Source organism: Lepidochelys kempii, chromosome 10 (assembly GCF_965140265.1).
Source record: "Lepidochelys kempii isolate rLepKem1 chromosome 10, rLepKem1.hap2, whole genome shotgun sequence".
In the NCBI taxonomy this organism is placed as follows: domain Eukaryota; kingdom Metazoa; phylum Chordata; order Testudines; family Cheloniidae; genus Lepidochelys; species Lepidochelys kempii.
In genome coordinates, this window is record NC_133265.1 from 19065537 (window position 1) to 19085404 (window position 19868).

At 38.1% G+C, this 19868-nt stretch overlaps 1 protein-coding gene across 1 annotated transcript in view; it reads right to left on the reverse strand.

Moving 5' to 3' along the window:
• Positions 1 to 19868, reverse strand: part of XYLT1 (xylosyltransferase 1) — a 320557-nt gene that overhangs the window by 219119 nt on the left and 81570 nt on the right. The gene's annotated exons all lie outside the window — the stretch shown is intronic.

A 19868-nucleotide genomic window follows, 5' to 3' on the forward strand; every position in this document is an offset into this window, starting at 1 on the left:
TGAGAAGTTAAAGCAGGTAAAATATATGTATGGGTGAGTCACAATCTATAAATCCAAATGGTAACAGTGATGTAGTAAAATCTGCCAGTTTCCCAGAAGGCTCTCAGGGCTATTTAGAATGGCCATCTTTTCATTCAGTTATTCTGCCCTGTTAGAATCCAAAAAATCCAGAGATGAAAATTTTTTCCTTGTGTCCATACTTATAGCTTCTTCTCACAGAAAACAAGCTGACAGGGTCACTATCCTCGAGGGCTCTTTCTTTGATTACAGAGAGAGGAATACATTTAGAGAGTCTTTGATCTCTAATCATCACACACAATGACCACTTGCCTTCAAAGTCACAAAAATTAGCACTTTCCTTTTACAGTTCTTAATTTGAATTACACAAGGCTTTTTTCTTGTTTGATGGGTTATTTAGTTACAGGCGTATATACAACATAAAATGTTTGCTATTACATTAGAACAGGATACAGATAAGTGAAAACAATGCATGCAGCATCCCATCAGTTTCTATTAAGTTTAAACACCAAATATATTCTTATGCATTTAACAATCACTTTGATCTATACTAATATACAATTGAATTGGTCTGGCTTCCAGCTATGCATTGGTAAGTGTTCAGTGAGGCCTAGGGCTTTGGCATGCGCAGGCATGTGGTCTGCAAGCGTCACAAGGGGAAACTTAGGGTATGTCTACACTACAAAATTAAAATCAATGTAACTTCCATCAGCATACATTCATCACAGTAATTCGTTACTTGTGCATGTCTACACTTCACTCCTTGGGTCAGCAGTGCGCTTCCTCACCAAGAGTTCTTGTACTGATTTACTGTCAGGGTAAGGCATTGTGGGACGGCTTCTGAAAGCCAGTAACACTCAACATAAGCAACGCAGCATCTACAATGACACGCCGTTGACCTCACTACATCAGCATTGACTCTATGCCACTCGTGGAGGTAGAGTTATTAAGTCAGCGTAGTGGGGCAGTTATGTCGGTGGGACCAAAATTTTTGTGTAGATACTTCCATAGTTAGGTTGACGTAAGCTGCCTTGCGTCAACCTAGCTTTGCAGTGTGGATTTGCAGTGTGGACCAGGCCTCAATGGCTAACATTAGAAGAAAAAACACAGGCTTTCAGGGCTGCATCATTTAAACTGGGGAAGGGGGAGGTCAGGATAATTTAAAAATTAGCAAACCTCAGCTTTGCTAAAATATTCTTCCAGGTGGAGCGTATCAGCACCAGCCAGCAAGCCTCCAGCTCAGCCAGATGGCAATCCTTGATGACCCACCATGCACTGAATTTCCAAGAACGAACTCCAGAAGCTTGCTAACACCATCTTTGCATGACTGGCAGCACCATCATTTTTTATGATCCCTATAAAGCTTAAAATTGTCAGGTGAGGTTTGCCAACTTCTTGATTGATTTTTTGCAGAGCCAAGCTTGCCTGCTGGTGGCCCTTGGATCTCTGCTCCCATGCCGTTTCCACTGCTTGATGTGAAACAACCTTAGTGCAAAAAACAGATACATTTTTGAATGCTGGGGACATTTGGCACCTGAGCATGTGGCTGCACCAGCAACATGGTCAACAGAGAGGGACTAAAATGTTCAGGCAGTTATGCTGGAATAGAACTTGCCAAAATCTGGCTCTTATAAATACACAAACATTTCCCACAGCTGACCTAGGTAAATTAAAGTAATGAATTAGTTACACACTGCCAGAAAATAGCAGGAAGAGGGACTAACAGGGAGACAAAATGAGGCACCATATGTAATGACACATGCCGCACAAAACTTGATTTTAATTGGAGGGATGAAGGGAGAGAGAAATGAAGTCACCTTACAGTTAGATATTTTTCAATCTACTCTCTTAGTAAGATTTTTCCCCAGAAAGAGAGGACTCCCCTTCCTATGAGGTCAGCCGTAATTATTCTGCACATCCTCCTGGTGTAATAATGGTGAATAATGCTCCTCTGTCCAACTTCCATGTTATATAAATAAGGCCTTGGCCTTGCTACCTCTTAACATGACACAATAATAGTTTAATATTGATCAGCTGCTACACCTTCTTTGTGCTCCATCTGAAATTAAAGTTCAATCTGAAGCAAAATGTGACACTAAACAAGAAGAGTTCTGATTTGTCTGCTAAATAGGAGCATGTTGCTCTGATCTTTTCTAACATTACCACCTACAGAGGTCACCCTTTAAGGACCTACTAGCTTGCCTTACATCAATAAAGTTACCTCAGTATTTTTCGTCTTCCCTGCCCTAACTACAGGGAAGGTCTAGGGAAATTTAACGCTTAAGGGTGACTACTGTTGTGTATTTTCTGTCTTGCCTGATCTTCCTCAGTGGCACAGTTAGCAATCTACATAAATCTGACTGAGCCTTCCTAAATACAGCACATTGATGTTAATGAATTCCTTTTGATAAATAGCCAGATTAGGTTATAAATGTGCTGGAGCTTCCAGGTAAAAAGGCCTTGATAATAATACTTCGTACATCTTCAGCAGTTCTCTGCCCATGCACTCAAACTGCTCTACAATTGAGGTAGGGAAGTTCTATAATCCCAACAGAGATGGGGGAAATGAGGATGGTGGGGCAGGAATTAAGTGACTTCACCAAGGAGACACAAATCTGTGGCAGAGTTTTCACTCTGTTTTGAACTGCATACCCTCTTAGAAGTTAAATAAGATAAGAATGTTAACAGTTTACTATCTCTATTCCACTTTTAAAAGGTCAAGTTATGAAATATACAGGTATATGCCCAATCTATTTCATTGGAATAAATGAACTCAGGAAATGATGTCAGTTGTCTAAATGATGCCAGAAATAAAAGTCAATGACCTCCAATTATTCCAGCTCAGAAGTACCATGTTTCTGAATTTTCAAAGTCAAACGAATAGACAGCATGCTTAGAAAGGTTACCATGAATCTGATCTGGTACTTACTGATAAAGCTTCATTGATTTGTTCTTTTAATTGATTTTTGCCTTTTTCTGTTAGTTACGCTGAACTTTCTCAAATTTATAAGGCGCTTTATATCTAGCTACTGTACATCACAAGAAAGATGTGAACAATTAAAAGTTCAATAGTTAGGTCCCAATAAAAGAGCTTGTCAGATAGCCATCAAATTCTGCATGTTCCCAGTTTGTAGAGAAGCCAGATATTGTTAAAAGGGACACTGTCAATTTGACAGTTAGGTAATTTATCTAGCATTTCAAGCAGTTACAGGTACTACACTTGACCATGTCCCCTGCCAATGTCACAGTTTTACAGGGTAGATTTAAAACACTAGTCAGGAAGACTCGATTTAATCATGGATTTCTACATAAAAGTGCATTCTTGTTGGTTGTTGTAACCTTAGTACATATTCTTCACAACTCAGAGATAGATGAGACCCAAACAGGGTCTCTTTTACAGCCGCTGCCATTACAGGTTTTCCCTTCTAGTGAGAGAATGGTATGCTAGATCTCAAATCAGTGAAGGCTACACTCAGAAAGACCTCAAGACTTCTGGAATATGCAGTTCAAACAGTTTCACTTTTCAGTGTAGCAGCCATGTTAGTCTGTATCCGTAAAAAGAAAAGGAGTACTTGTGGCTCCTTAGAGACTAACAAATTTATTAGAGCATAAGCTTTCGTGAGCTATTTATTTTCCACTGTATGCATCCGATGAAGTGAGCTGTAGCTCACGAAAGCTCATGCTCTAATAAATTTGTCAGTCTCTAAGGTACCACAAGTACTCCTTTAGTTTCACTTTTGTTTCTACTGCCTGTCCCTCCCTTCTCACATTTATCTCCAGACTACTTCTCCTTGTCCAGATCTATTCCTCCCCGAACAATCTTCTATTCATTGAACGTTTGAAACTTTGCACTTTTAGAGAGAGGTAAGGGATTGACTCTATGTACACAAATTTGCAGAGAGACAATAGGGTTGACGTCTGTTATTTCTCATCTCTATATATTAAATTTATTTATTTATTTTAAAACATTTTTGCTGTTAACAAGCATGTTATCTCTGGAGACCCAAATCCACAGTTTGAGAACTGCAAAACTAAGCATTTCTGATGGTATCTTCTAGACAGCACTGAGTCCCATTGGGTAGATAGAAAGATTAACCTAAATAATCTATACAGAAGCCCCTGGAACTCCATGAGATTGGGTCCCTAATCCATGAACTATTGAAACTCATTTACAAAACTTTTCTTTAACATTACATGAATATATTGTCTCATACTATAGAATTAGAATTTATAATCCCTATTCCATGATGAGATATCTTTGAGCTCTAATGTATCTTTAGATAGGTTTATTTCCTCAAAAACCATTTTAATAAAAAAAAATCAGATTTAAAAATAAATTGGATTTTTTTTTTAAATCAATCACTGATTTTTATCCACCCTGCAGTTTTACAAATCATATATTACTATTCTATTTTTAGGTTTTTTCTCCCAGTTGCTCTGTGAAAGACCCACAAACACAACAATGGAAACCCACAGACTGACTATACAGGGAAAACAGTAAAACCAAATATACACAAAGTGAAATTAAGTGAACAAAGTAAAACTGGAAACACAATTTTTTCCCCTCTAATCTTTTCTGATTTCCATAATGTTGATATTACTCACAACAATAATAGAAAAACACTTCAGGGAGAAAAGTGATTTTTAAGCTGTGTCCCAATAAAGGCAGGATTTCATGTGAAGGCCTTTACTTATTCAAATAATCATCTTCCCTTTATCCAAATCCCTCCTAAGAATCTCACCTCTACTGTGAGGGCGACAAACATTTAGCTTTAAAAACTGTTAGTACTTTAACAAATGGAGTCATCATAAGATTCTGTTTATGTAACTACACCCAACCGCACCAACTCCCTCATTTGCTGTTTGTGTCTTGTCCAAAGACTAAACCATATGGGGCGGAGAGCATGTCTACCTATCTGTTCTGAGGGCATGATATAAATAATACTAAATGAGTAACATCAGTGCATTAAATGTGAGGCCTGACCTTCCAGGGATAACAGAAAATCTACAATCCATTAGTTCCTGTCTAGGCCACTGCGACTTATTCTTGCACACACATAAGGAGAACTATTGAATATAAGGTACAGAATATGTTGATTATAAAGCATCAGTGGACTTCAAAAATAGGGAGCCCTTGGTGGAAAGGAGGATAAACTTGAATCAGTGCATGTAAAGTGGGAGATCTTCAGAGGGACGCAGAAGGAACTTCAGCTTTCCCACGCAGTCCAGCCCAAAGAAATATTTAGCTGTTCCTACAAGCCATTAGAGGGAGAAAGACCAGCTGTATAAAGCTCTGATTTACACACAGCAATTTCAGAGTCCAATCTTCTTACTGAATGTCATTATAATGAATTACAGAGCCAAGTGCATCACATAATGGACCCAATCCCACCTTCATAGAAGCCAACGGGAGTCTTGACAGTGGCTTCAGACTGAGCAGGGCTGGGCCTAATCTCAGATTCACCTAACACTGGAGACAACAACACAAAGGAGAAATGCCTTCGGAAGTTTCAGGATTTTGTAGGTTCAAGTCATAACATCAGAGTCTGTCCTCAGTTGCTGCTCTGCATCTCTACCAACTTCGTGCGAGGGTAGAATTTAACCCTTACTATTGTTTCAAATTAGACTTTTGTTTAATTTTTGTTCTAAAGAAAATATACATGCACACGGGTGAGCTATAAACAGTACGTTATTTATACTGTGAACTCTAACAGGACTAATGAAGTAGTAAATGCCAATGCCAACTACCGTTCATCCTGATCCCAAGGATTATAGGCAATGATTGTATGGGGATATTGTAGAAATGCTAATGTGCACATTTAGAAAAATATCATTAATCCAGATATTACACTGTACTTGTCAAGGGCAGGTTTCAGAGTAGCAGCCGTGTTAGTCTGTATCTGCAAAAAGAAAAGGAGTACTTGTGGCACCTTAGAGACTAACCAATTTATTTGAGCATAAGCTTTTGTGAGCTACAGCTTACTTCATCAGATGCATACAGTGGAAAATACAGTGAGGAGATTTTATATACACACAGAACATGAAACAAAACAATACCATACACACTGTAACGAGAGTGATCAGGAAAGGTGAGCTATTACCAGCAGGAGAGCGGGGGGAGGTGGGGGGGGGACGTTTCGTAGTGATAATCAAGGTGGGCCATTTCCAGCAGTTGACAAGAACAGTTGGGGGTGGGGGGAATAAACAAGGGGAAATAGTTTTACTTTGCGTAATGACACATCCACTCCCAGTCTTTATTCAAGTCTAAATTAATTGCATCCAGTTTGCAAATTAATTCCAATTCAGCAGTCTCTCGCTGGAGTCTGTTTTTGAAGTTTTTTTGTTGAAGAATTGCCACTTTTAGGTCTGTAATCGAGTGACCAAAGAGATGGAAGTGTTCTCCGACTGGTTTTTGAATGTTATAATTCTTGACGTCTGATTTGTGTCCATTTATTCTTTTACGTAGAGACTGTCCAGTTTGACCAATGTACATGGCAGAGGGGCATTGCTGGCACATTATGGCATATATCACATTAGTAGATGTGCAGGTGAACAAGCCTCTGACAGTGTGGCTGATGGGATTAGGCCCTATGATGGTGTTCCCTGAATAGATATGTGGACACAGTTGGCAACGGGCTTTGTTGCAAGGATAGGTTCCCGGGTTAGTGTTTTGGTTGTGTGGTTGCTGGTGAGTATTTGCTTCAGGTTGGGGGGCTGTCTGTAAGCAAGGATTAGCCTGTCTCCCAAGATCTGAGAGTGATGGGTTGTCCTTCAGGATAGGTTGTAGATCCTTGATGATGCGTTGGAGAGGTTTTAGTTGGGGGCTGAAGGTGATGGCTAGCGGCGTTCTGTTATTTTCTTTGTTGGGACTGTCCTGTAGTAGGGCCCATTGTTTCATGTTCTCTGTGTATATAAAATCTCCCCACTGTATTTTCCACTATATGCATCCGATGAAGTGAGCTGTAGCTCATGAAAGCTTATGCTCAAATAAATTTGTTAGTCTCTAAGGTGCCACAAGTACTCCTTTTCTTTTTGTCAAGGGCAGCCACACAAAAATATTCAGCAAAAGTCACCCCTTATACTCTTTTATAGAAATTTATCTACAATACTTTAAATATAGTATTGTGTGTGTCTGCGCGCCCCCATATACAGAACATCTTTATAATCAACTAGTAGCTTGTAAAAACCACTTTTTAAATTTAAATTATAGTTTCAGTTGCTCTTTTGCTCTCCCATGATGTTTTCCTCTTCTGATGAAGTAAAAATGGCCAAACTGATTTTACTCAAATTTGATAAATTACTAGTGTATTCAGATTTTCTATGGTGTATTTCAAACAATACTGTAAACACAAATGGAACTAAAATCTACAGTAACTACTCAAGTCTATTCTGCAGATTTATGCAAATAGAGGACCAAAGAATAGTAGCCTAATCTCAGAGAAATCAGTCTAACAGAAAGCCTAAGCAGACGGCAGGAACATACCAAACTCCTTCACAGCACTGCTTACCTGTAATGATTACAGAGAATGAAATAAGACAAGACATAGATCCAAGGTCCTGATACCATTTTAAACAAATCCCCAAAGCAGAATGCCTTCCAGATGTTTGAGAGACACCGTTGCATGCGGTATGTAGCACAAGTTGTAAAATCAGACACCAGTAGATTATGTAGTTTTTCTTTCAAGTGTTGTACCTCCCTCTGCTGCGGAACAGAATTCATCCTGGCAACTTGCCAGGCTGATAGATCTCCATTTATTTTATTTACACTGTGTAAAATTATACAATGGGCCAGATCCTCAGGTCATGCAAACTGGCACTGCTCCACTGAAGACAATGGGGCTCTGCTGATTTACCACCAGCTGAGTATAAACTCTCCAGACAGAATTCAGTCTTTGATAAGTAATGACAGCCCTGATTCAGGAAAGCACTTAAAAAATTACATACAACATACAGAAGGCCATGAAGGTTGCCACTTTGAAAAGAGAGAACACAGAGCAGGACAAAAAACAAATTGCAAAAAATTTATAGTCACTGACTGCTAAACAAGTACTGAAACTGCAATAGATATATCACAAAATATTTACAATCTGAGGACTTTTATGAGGGGTTTTTTTTGGTTTGTTTTTCAGAAAATCTGTATTTACTCTCACAAATTCTGAGTAAAATTCACCAGAGGTCTCTTTAAAGAATAGTTACTGTGTACCCAGAACATCTAGTTGGTTTAAGTACATTCTGTTTAAATGTACATTTTCTCTTTGTTTATCTTTCTTCATAAGTGGAAAGATTTCTTTGGTGTAATTCTGCATTTGTTCACAGAATTGTCCTAACCCAGGGTGTAATTTCAACCATCAGCCAAATCCAACACCAATAAAAACTTTATTTTTTTAAACTTAAGCCAAGTTACCTCAATAACCAAGAATTTGTCTAGTTTATGAGAAAATGTTCAGGGTGAAGTTAAATGGAGGTGCACATCAGGGTATGGTAGCTTCACTGAACGTCAGGGACAGGGTTATATTAACAGCTTGGTACTGAAGGAAGTTGATTATAATTAGCATTATTTACATATCTCTCGTTCTGTCAACATACCCGATATAATAAAAAAGGTTGAACACAGACTAATTTTACAATTCGCTTTCTATGGGAGGTTAAATGATTCACAAAAATTAACTCTTGCTGGCATACAGTGTATGTCACAGTATTGTCAACGCTGTATGGATCCACCACCACTATTTTCTCTGCTGATACAGACTAACATGGCTACTACTCTGAAAACTGTTTTGATTATCACTTTCAGCAGAGAAATGCCTTAATTATCTTTTTCCCTGTAAAAATTTAACCCAGGAATGCATTCAGAACTAGTTAAGTACCCTGCTGAAAGCATGTGCGTAACCTCAGAAATCTGACTCAGGTTTGCTCATATTTTTGAACTCACATGTCTAAGTACCCTAGTGAATCAGGGCTTTGGTTACCAATTTTTTATTGAAAGAAACAGATCTGTTGATAGGACGAGTTTATTTTCTCCCATCAGTGTTAAAAGAGCTGATGACATATATAAAAGATAAAAGGGATATAGCTACAGTTGCCATTCTGGTTGGTTGTCTCAGCAAACATCAAGGATTTAGGGCCTGATCCAAAACCTACTGAAATCAGTGGAAAGATTTCCATCGACTTCATTGAGCTTTGGATAAGGACCTTAATGGACTCTAAGATTGAACTTCTCTTGCACCCTACAGAGATGGTCCCTCCAGTAAAGGGCTAAACATAGTCCTGGGAAATATGCCAAGACTACACCTGTAGAGAGAGTCTTTTAGTGTCTACTATAAAGTAAAAATAAGAACCACTGTATCTTGGGATTATTGGAGCCTGATGAAAAATTGTGGAGGGAATGTGAAATCTGAAGATTACAGGAGCTTTTTCTTCTTTTATGTTTTTGCAGTTCATTGGGATAGTCACAATGATACCTGCGCACAGTCACCTGACTGAATCAGGCTACAATCTCATTCTTTCAGGGCAGGGTCTTGTGATTACTGCACAGTCCTACCCATGGAAATAGACAGCAGTTTTCATAGCAGTTACCAAAAATAAGATAAAAAATAAATTTTAACTCAATAACTGTTGTAAAACAAGATAAATGAAGTCCAGTTTCCTCTTAGGTTACTGTGCCAGGAGGATTATTTTCAGTCGCACGTAAAGGATTTATAAGCAGAATTCCACCGGAAGTCTTTAATTTATTGGGGGGGGGGAACGATGGACGAAGAATCAGTATCCTAATTCACAGTAGACCTAACCAGGAACAACTCTGTAATAGCTCCCACCCACTATTTACCAGCATGGGCTGTTTACTCATTCATTCCTTCTCCAGTGCAGGATTTTCTTGTCACATTACGTAAGCAGCAAGGGATTTTTCCTGCCCCAGATCAACAGAATGTTCTCTTTTTTATTTACCAATTCTGTAGTAAATGTAAGAGGAGGAATGGCACAAAACACTTTTTAGGGATGGAGAGCAACTACTTCTATAAACTGAAATGTCCATCTCACCTGTTGAGACTGCACTGTAGTATTACAGGACCTACACATCTTCCCTTTGGAGAACAAGCAGATATAGTTGCAACATTCAGCCTTTTGCAAGAGCCAAATCCACATCTAATCTTGGGTTTCCTACTTCACTCTTACATGCATCTCATGAGACACTCTAGCTGTTGCATTCCAGAGCATCGCTTTTTCTGACTCACTATATCTGATTAGGAGACAATATCATAGCAATTTGATTAGATTGAATGTTTTTTATGGGGACTGCGCTCTTAAGACGTCAATGGTAAGTCAATCCAAATCTACTAGTAGCTTCATGTTTTGCAGCTGGTAGCACATGCAGTTTTCTCTTCCCTTTGGCTGCAGAATGAAAGATTCTTAATCAAAAGCAAACACGCTCCTTTCAAGGAATTTCATATTTCTCCCAGTGGGCATATATCCCACTGGCATTTTACATTTTTGTTCACTTATATGCCCTGTAAATTTCCCCTTCAAAAGAGTTTCTGAGTTAAAAGAAGAAAAAATTCTCTGCACCATGGAAAGCACAGATCCCACTATGTTACCATCTTTTTTTTTTTTTAAATCTCATTTAATATTGCCAACTCTCACCACTTTATTATGGAATTTGCAAGATTGGGTGTTTTTCTTCAAGTCCAATCTCCTGGATCTATGTTGCTACTTGAGAAGATCAGTTTTTTTGTTGTCCGCCCCACTCAGTGAAAGTAAGCATCTAGCCCTCATGAATGTAGAGAAAAGCCTGAAAACATGAACCCTAAAGACTCAAAAAAACAGAAGGCAAAGAATCCAAACCCAATGATTATTTAAAAAAAAACAAAAACATGATTTTTAAGCCAATCTCAATATTTCTGAATGGTCGGGGTTGACAATACTGAGGCTTTACCATGTAAAATGTCTTCATTTCTCAAGAGATTAGTAACGTGATGCTGAGCCCTTCACTTCCAGGCTGAGAAGTTAATCCTGCCCAAGTCAGAAGTGACTGTAAGTAGTCTATATCTGATGGCCGTCTGGCACCATGTTGAAATCAGTCAGATAGTTTCATTTTAGTTACCAGTACACTAAAACCACCATCACCACAACTGGCACCAACTGACAGCTGTTGGCAGCCATAACAGAGGACTGTGAAGGCCAGTAGAATGAAGGCCAGTAGAATGAAGGCCAGTAGAATGCTTCCACCCCTACAAGAGGTTCTTTCCAAGTAATTTTTCAGGCACGACAGCATGGGGAAACTTGTACTGCTGCTGACTGATGTTCTACCTGTTCTAGGGACAAGCAGAGAAATTCAGTCTTCAGGGTTGTCAATATGGCATTGTTCAGACAGATTAAATACACACAGGTCTTTAAGTCCTGTAATGACACCTGTGTGCATAGCCCACAGAGTGCTCTCTACAGAATCTGTGCCTCATTATCTTCTTTTTACGCATAGATGGGGGTTAAGTGTTCTTATTTCTGGGTTTAACAAAAATGGCTATGGACCAGGCAATTATTTTTAGTCTAACATGGACAAAAAAAAGCTACTGGATTCAGAAATGATTTCAAGGGAGACTGGCTGTGTTCTTGTTAGAAATGCTACATGAGGATATTTCCACTGTTCAAAAAGGCCACTTAACACTGAAGGACAAACATTCAAAATGTGAAGGCAGACTTCTACAAAACAATGACACAGTGAGAAGCTTCAACTTTGAGTTTTTATTGCATTAAACCATCAGTTCCAGAGAAAGGGATTATGGGAAAACAAATAGCCTTTTATAGGACATTTATTTTCCTACACAATTTTCTACAGGGCAGCGTAGCTTAGTTCTAAAACTAGCTCCCTCTTAAAGGAGAAAAAAAGCAGACAGGGTTATAATAAGCAATTCTCTCCCGGTGTCTCTTTAAAAGCTATCAGAGACTCTACAGTGGCTAACTGGCTGGATCTTCAGGTAAGATTTGTTCTGAGCTACACTGATCTTGGCCCTACTGAGATCCGTGTTAACCCCCTGCCCAGCCACAATACAGAGTTATTACTGATGGCAAGCACTCTACTTCAGAGCTCCCACCTCAGAATGATCTATTTTAAAATGCCAGCAGCACTAGAAGAAAAAGTACGTTCTGATAGAAGACTGCTGCTCTGGAGGCTGGAAGGTAAATCAGCTATTAACGGTGTCAGCCTGTTTCTGAATCCTGTCAGTCTGGAAGACGTCCCCTGGCCTCCTCACAGAACCAAACGCCACCACAGCGGTTTTAGTGCTCTACTATTAAGCTATACATTTGTCAGGAAATTATCACTGTCTGGCCTGTTTTCCATGATAATTTAAACTGAGGGAAAAAATGTCTTACTTCTCTCAAAGCAGCATTTAACTGCTAAGAGTTGAAAGTGGGAAAATGCCACTGCTACAGAAGGTTATACAAAGGGGATATGTCTCCACAGTACTGTGACAAGCATATAGTCTCCTAGATTTCAGCACCAGAATTTGATTCACAAAACAGAGAACATTCCTGTTTCTCAGAGAGAGACTTCTACAACATCTCTCAGTGTGACCCTTCTTCATCACTGACGCTTGCTCCACAATCTGAACTCTCTGAACACTTCAAGCAGCTGGATTTTTTTCTTTTAATTAAAACAAACTTCCACAAAAATATTTCCTCCTTTCACCCCAAATGTGGCATATGATATATTCACCTCCCACATCCTATATTCTAGCTGTATAATTTATTTCGGAACTTAACAGTTTTCAACTTCAATTACTTTCCAGTGTTCAGGAACTGTATCTGCAATTCACATAACTGTGGTCGTTTCAATACGGATGCAAGTTATCAACTGCACTTATCAATACAGACCAATCAGACAACACTGGATTTCTGAAAAAGTTAGAAAACAAGTTCATAGTCTACGCTGACTTTATACAACAAAGGAAAATGGGCATTATATTTTCTTTTTGGTTCTGATTTTTGCTTTATTTTTTCGGGAAGGCGGGTGTTAATGGTGGTTATATATGAATAGACATTGCTGACTTCAGAGTTGTGGAAAGGCATTTGATCACAGTATAAACATTGTATTACATATTATGCATGTTTGCCCAAGTCTTAGTCATGAACCTCTCTTGAAAAGTCAAACACAGCTGTGCAGGGACCAGGTGGAGACCCTAAAACTAATTTCATTTGTACGTAAAGACACTTACAAAGGCACAAAGTTGGGATACCAAGTTTTGCTGTGACCTATTATGAACATAAGGGCTGTGTGAAGTTTGTATCCAGATCTCTATCCAAATTTCCCCAGCGTGCAGAGGCCTTTTGATCTGAAGTTTTGGTTACTCCTTTAACTTAAAACCAAGTTAAAAAATGTAGGTCTCCTGAGGTGGTGAATACATCAGCCTGCTGCACTGCCTAGCACTCAGGAAATTACTTTTAAAGCCAAAAGGTGCTTATGAGACTAAGAAGATTTTCCACACATAAACCCAAAAGCTGCCTCCTTTGGGCAGCACACACAGGTAAGAACTGCAGTAGCTAAATGTGAGCACTGCTTATTTGTTTCATTATTCTGTTAAACAGAGTTCTGCCAACCCTGCCAGCTGCAGTACTCCACAGTTCTAATGATACTAAGAATAGAGAAATCCTCAGCATCTGATCAATCCATCTATAGCACAGCTTGGAACAGCTGCAAATATACAATTTACAAAAGAATCAATAATGTTCTCTGTAACAGAGAGGGAAATAAAATCTCATTCTTCTTGCCTGATGTTTTTGCATAGTCTCAAATTCTTCAGGCAATTAAAACATTTTAAATCCTACTGAGAACACAAAATTACTCAAGATAGTTAAGTCCAAAGCTGACCCCAAAGAGTTATAAAGGGATCTCACAAAGCTGGGTGACTGGGAGACAAAATGGCATATGAAATTCAATGATGATAAATGCAAAGTAGTGTACACTGGAAAACATAATGCCAACTACACATACAAAATCATGGGGTCTAAATTAGCTGTTTCCACTCAAGAAAGATTTTGGAGTCATCATGATTAGTTCTTTGAAAACATCTACTCAATGTGCAGCGGCAGTCAAAAAGGCTAACAATGTTAGGAACTATTAGTAAAGGGATAGATAATAAGACAGAAAATATCATAATGCCACTATATAAATCCATGGTATGCCCAAACCTTGACTACCGTGTGCAGTTCTGGTCACCCCATCTCAAAAAACGTGTATTAGAACTGGAAAAAGTACAGAAAAGGGGAACAAAAATGATTAGGGCTTCCATCTGAGGAGAGATTAAAAAGACTGGGACTGTTAATCTTGGAAAAGATGATTGAGGGGGGATATGACAGAGATCTATAAAATTAAGAATGGTGTGGAGAAAGTGAATAAGCAAGCGTTATTTACCCCTTCACCATACCACAAGAACCAGGGTCACCCAATGACATTAATAGGCAGCAAATGTAAAACAAACATAAGGAAAAATTTCTTCACAAAACACATGGTCAACCTGTGGCACTTGTTACCAGGAAATATTGTGAAGGCCAAAACTATAACTGGGTTCAAAAAAGAATTAGATATGTTCATGGAGAATAGGTCCATTAATGGCTATTAACCAAAATGGTCCAGCAACCCTATGCTCTGGGTGTCCCTAATCCTCTGATTGCCAGAAGCTGGGACTGGATGACAGGAGATGGATCACTCAGCGATTGTCCTGTTCATTCCCTTTGAAACATCTTGCACCGGTCACTGGCAGAAAACAGGATACTGGGCGAAATGGACTGTTGGTCTGACCCGGTATGGCTGTTCTTATGACAGTACATTTGGCCACTTGTTTTTCTGTAGATGGAAAGATATGAGGGGGGGGAAATGGAACAGCACTCCTCCTTGATGTAAATAAGGTCAGGCTAACATGAGAAACATGGCCCCTAAATAATGGTGTCATTCTCAGGACACATCTGTTTCAGATGCAAGGTATGACGGTCTCAATGGCTGAGAATTACACTGGTTCTGTAGGTCTTCCTTATGCGAGCAAGTTCTTACATGATGTCAAAAATAAAGCCACCTGACTCTTTCTCTCTCTCAAAGAATTCTGCCAATCCTGGTTATCCCAACTGACTAGAGATTGTTTCATGCCATCTGGTTCAGTTTTTTAAGATCATAGAGAGATTTTAAAACAGTCTGTTTCCTGTCTTTATTATTAAGTTAACACAGTGTACCTGTTGTAATTCCGTTTCAGCTAACTGAGGTATGAATTTGGCCCTTTTTTATTAAAACACTAAAATGCATGAAACTGGTTTTAAAAATGTACGTATTTAAGACAGAAATCAAATATTATATTAAATAGTAGTGTAATTAACATAGCAGGGCTACATTAGGTATAAAATTCAGGTTTAATAGTAAAATAGTATCCTTGCAACAAATTGCCATACATGGGTACTGAAAAAAAAAATCAACACAACCTCTGCCATCATTCATGCCATCCTAAATGTTTGCCTATTAGTGTCCATGACAACTTCACTAGTTACAAAACATCTGGATTTCACCCTATGTGAACATCATTTTGCCACACAGTGGAGGTAAATCTGCCACTTCTGGATTCCCCTTGAAGACAACTGATTAATAGTACTTTATTAATCTTTGACACCAAGTCAATACCCTTGACAAGTTGCACTGATTATGTATCACTGACAGAAATTCTGAGATCCGAAATCTTTATTCATGTGATGGAGTTTAGCCAGGGAGCCTGACCTATAGGAGAAGAGAAGGGGCAGAAGGTACTTGAACTACAACTCCCATGAGGCACCGCAGCAGCATAGGTAGACACAGATTAATGTCAAACTGACAAAAATGTGATATTTTGATTCAGTTCAAATAAACTGAAAATGTTTTGATTTTGGTCAGCCCAACCTGAAACGAAAAATTTCATTTAGATTTTTTCCAATGGAAACTTGAACATTTTTGGCAAATTTCCATTAAAAAAATTTCAACTTAAGAAAAAATATATTTTCCTCTGAAAAAACATTTCAGCAGATAATTCTTGATCTCCTGAATGTACACTCTTTACAAATGTGGGAAACTTCACTGAGTTCTATAGGTGTATAACTGAGGGCAGAATATAGCCCTATATTTTTACTAGGGCTGTCAAGCGATTAAAAAAAGTAATCGCAATTAATCGCACGATTAAAAAAAAGTAATCACAATTAATCGCACTGTTAAACAATAATAGAATTCCATTTATTTAAATATTTTTGGATGTTTTCTACATTTTCAAATATATTGATTTCAATTACAACACAGAATACCAAGTGTACAGTGCTCACTTTATTTTTGATTACAAATATTTGCACAGTAAAAATGATAAAAAATATATTTCAATTCACCTAATACAAGTACTGTAGTACAATCTCTTTATAATGAAGGTTGAACTTACAAATGTAGAATTATGTACAAAAATAACTGCATTCAAAAACAAAACAATATAAAACTTTAGAACCTACAAGCCCATTTAGTCCTACTTCAGCCAATCGCTCAGACAAACAAGTTTGGTTACAATTTGCATGAAATAACGCTGGCTGCTTCTTGTTTACAGTGTCACCTGAAAGTGAGAACAGGTGTTTGCATAGCACTGTTGTAACCAGCATCAGAAGATATTCACGTGCCAGATGTGCTAAAGATCCATATGTCCCTTCATGCGTCAACCACTATTCCAGAAGACATGCAACCATGCTAATGACAGCTTCTTCTCAATAATGATCCAAATGAGACCGACGCATGTTCATTTTCATCATCTGAGTCAGATGCCACCAGCAGAAGGTTGATTTTCTTTTTTGGTGGTCCGGGTTCTGTAGTTTCCGCATCGGAGTGTTGCTCTTTTGAAAGCATCTGAAAGCATATTCCACAACTCATCCCTCTCAGATTTTGGAAGGCACTTCAGATTCTTAAACCTGGGGTCAAGTGTTGTATCTATCCTTAGAAATCTCACATTGGTACCTTCTTTGCATTTTGTCAAATCTGCTGTGAAATTGTTCTTAAAACGAACATGTGCTGGGTCACCATCCGAGACTGCTATAACATGAAATATATGGCAGAATGTGGGTAAAACAGAACAAGAGACATACAATTCTCCCCCAAGGAGAGTCACAAATTTAATTAATGCACTATTTTTTTAATGAGCATCATCAGCATGGAAGCATGTCCTCTGGAATGGTGGCCAAAGCATGAAGGGGCATATGAATGTTTAGCATATCTGGCATGTAAATACCTTGCAACGCCGGCTACAAAAGTGCCATGTGAATGCCTGCTCTCACTTTCAGGTGACATTGTAAATAAGTAGTCAGCAATATCTCCCATAAATGCAAACAAACTTGTTTGTCTTAGAAATTGGCTGAACAAGAATTAGGACTAAGTGGACTTGTAGGCGCTAAAGTTTTACATTGTTTTGTTTTTGAGTGCAGTTATGTAACAAACAAAGGAAATTTACATTTGTAAGTTACACTTTCATGAAAAAAGAGAGATTTCACCTCATACAAGTACTGTAGTGCATTGAAAAATACTATTTCTTTTATCATTTTTACAGTGCAAATATTTGTAATAAAAATAATATAAAGTGAGCACGGTACACTTTGTATTCTGTGTTGTAATAGAAATCAATATATTTGAAAATGTAAAAAACATCCAAAAATATTTAATAAATTTCAATTGGTATTGTATTGTTTAACAGTGCAATTATTTGTGATTAATTTTTTTAATCGCAGTTCATTTTTTGAGTTAATTGCATGAGTTTACTGCGATTAATCGACAGCCCTAATTTTTACCCTCCCAACAGATAAATCAACAAAATGTGTACTTATTAATTTCTATCATTAGTCTCGCTACACAAACTTTTTCCAACTGTACCTTCTCGCTTCTTCACCGTCACAAAATAACATTAAAAAATTAAGCAAAAAGGCAGTATAGAAGCAGCATATAAAAATCATTTTAAATTATTGAAATCTTCATTAATTTGATAAACAAGTGACTAACCAACCACGTTAGGTTACTTTAGCATCTTAACTATTCTGTATTAAAACTGCAAAAACCAAGATATATTCTTGCAAGCACTCTTCATGCACACACTAACTCACCTCCCATTTCCTTTAGCTCTTAATCTGCAAAGTCCATCTTAATTAGAGAAATTTAAAATGAGAGGAGACCAAGCACAGCTGGTTGAAGTTTTGCAATATTGATTTTTTTAAAATAGAAGTGTTCACCAACATTTGTAAAATTTCCAATAGCCCTGCAGCTGGTCCAAAAACAGGGGGAAAATATTCAATTAAAATTCATCAAAAGCCCACAACACAGTTTTTAAGGGGTCGGGGGAGGGTTCCAAATGCCAATCAGACTAGAACTGAGGATGGAATCATAGGATGGTGGAGAGGGTGCTGTCAAACCAACTGATTCATCCCACCATTATCGAGGACGCCAATCTAGCATCCACACAGCAGCAGCCTTATTTTCAATCCCCCAGCAAAAAAAAAAAAAGAAATAAGAGAAATAACTAGGAAGGGATTGTAAAATCATCATACTAGAACAAAACCCCTCATTAACTAAATAAATTAACTTTTTATTTGAATTTGCAAAAATGACAAAGTTGCTGATTATTTATTTTTAACATGATGCTTTTCATAGCAAACGAAACAGAGCTCCCTCCTGCTCGAATTAGGGCCCAATCTTGCAATTGCTGTATATATACAATGGCTAATGAACTCAGTGGGAGCTGTGGATACAGTATGGACTAGCTCTTGTCTTTGAGACTCTGAACCCTTCTGATCATTCTCCTAAATGTGGCAGAAAAAAATATGCTGCAGCAAACAGAACATATCCTTTGACCTTAAGCTATCACAGTTGTGGCACACAGGTTTAGTTCTCTCTTACTGTGAGAGATACGATCACTTGATTCCCTCTCCTTGCCATGCCCCACTAGATCTCAGCAGTCATGTTTGAGCCACCTCTACCAGCTCAGAGTGCTATGGGAAATAAAGGTATCACACAAAAAGAGTTATTCTCAGCCCTTACAATTAATTTCAAGATAAGGAGACAGGTGTTTTTTTATGTGAATTGATATCAACTATCTAGATTCAGAAATGGATATAGCTTTCTAGTGATATTGGTAGAAATATCAATGTGTAAAAATACATTTAATTTGTCTTCATTATTAAAAATTTTTTTTTCTTTCTTTCTTTCTTTCCTGAAAATGTTAAAGCCCACTAAAAACACAGTGATGTTAGGAGCCACTTGGCACTCTCATCGGTAGTCTTAGCAAGGAATTAATAGGCATGAAAAATGAACTACACTCAGATCAGGGAAGATGCAATTTGGCAGAGCAGCATGAGAAAATTTGTACTTGTTCTGTGGCTAAATGGAAGACCTCAATCTGTAGTGCTGTTTATTCTGCACACATACTCACGAACACACAGACTCTGCATTGTTTATTCTACTGAGTAAGATTTTTAAGTCTAGTCAATGGCAGGTGACAGATCCCTTCAAAGTAGGACTTCAGGTCTCAGAAGCTATTTCTAGGTAACTTCCTTTCAAATCAGTAATGAACTGGCCTTGATAATTACCATATTTGTTCAATTCCCTGCAATTTATGGCTCGCTAATATGAAGAGACTTGTACTGTCTTAACTACTTTGTATTTTGATACAGCTCTACCAAGGCCCTCCGACCCCATATAATAACAATTGTGCTACCCCAACCCTATCAATCACACCTTATAAGGTTGATTCCCAGAGAAGGGGGTATGAAAACCGATGGAATGAGCTTGGTGCAGCCACCAATATACTGTAAAATAGTTAACAATTCTCCCCTGG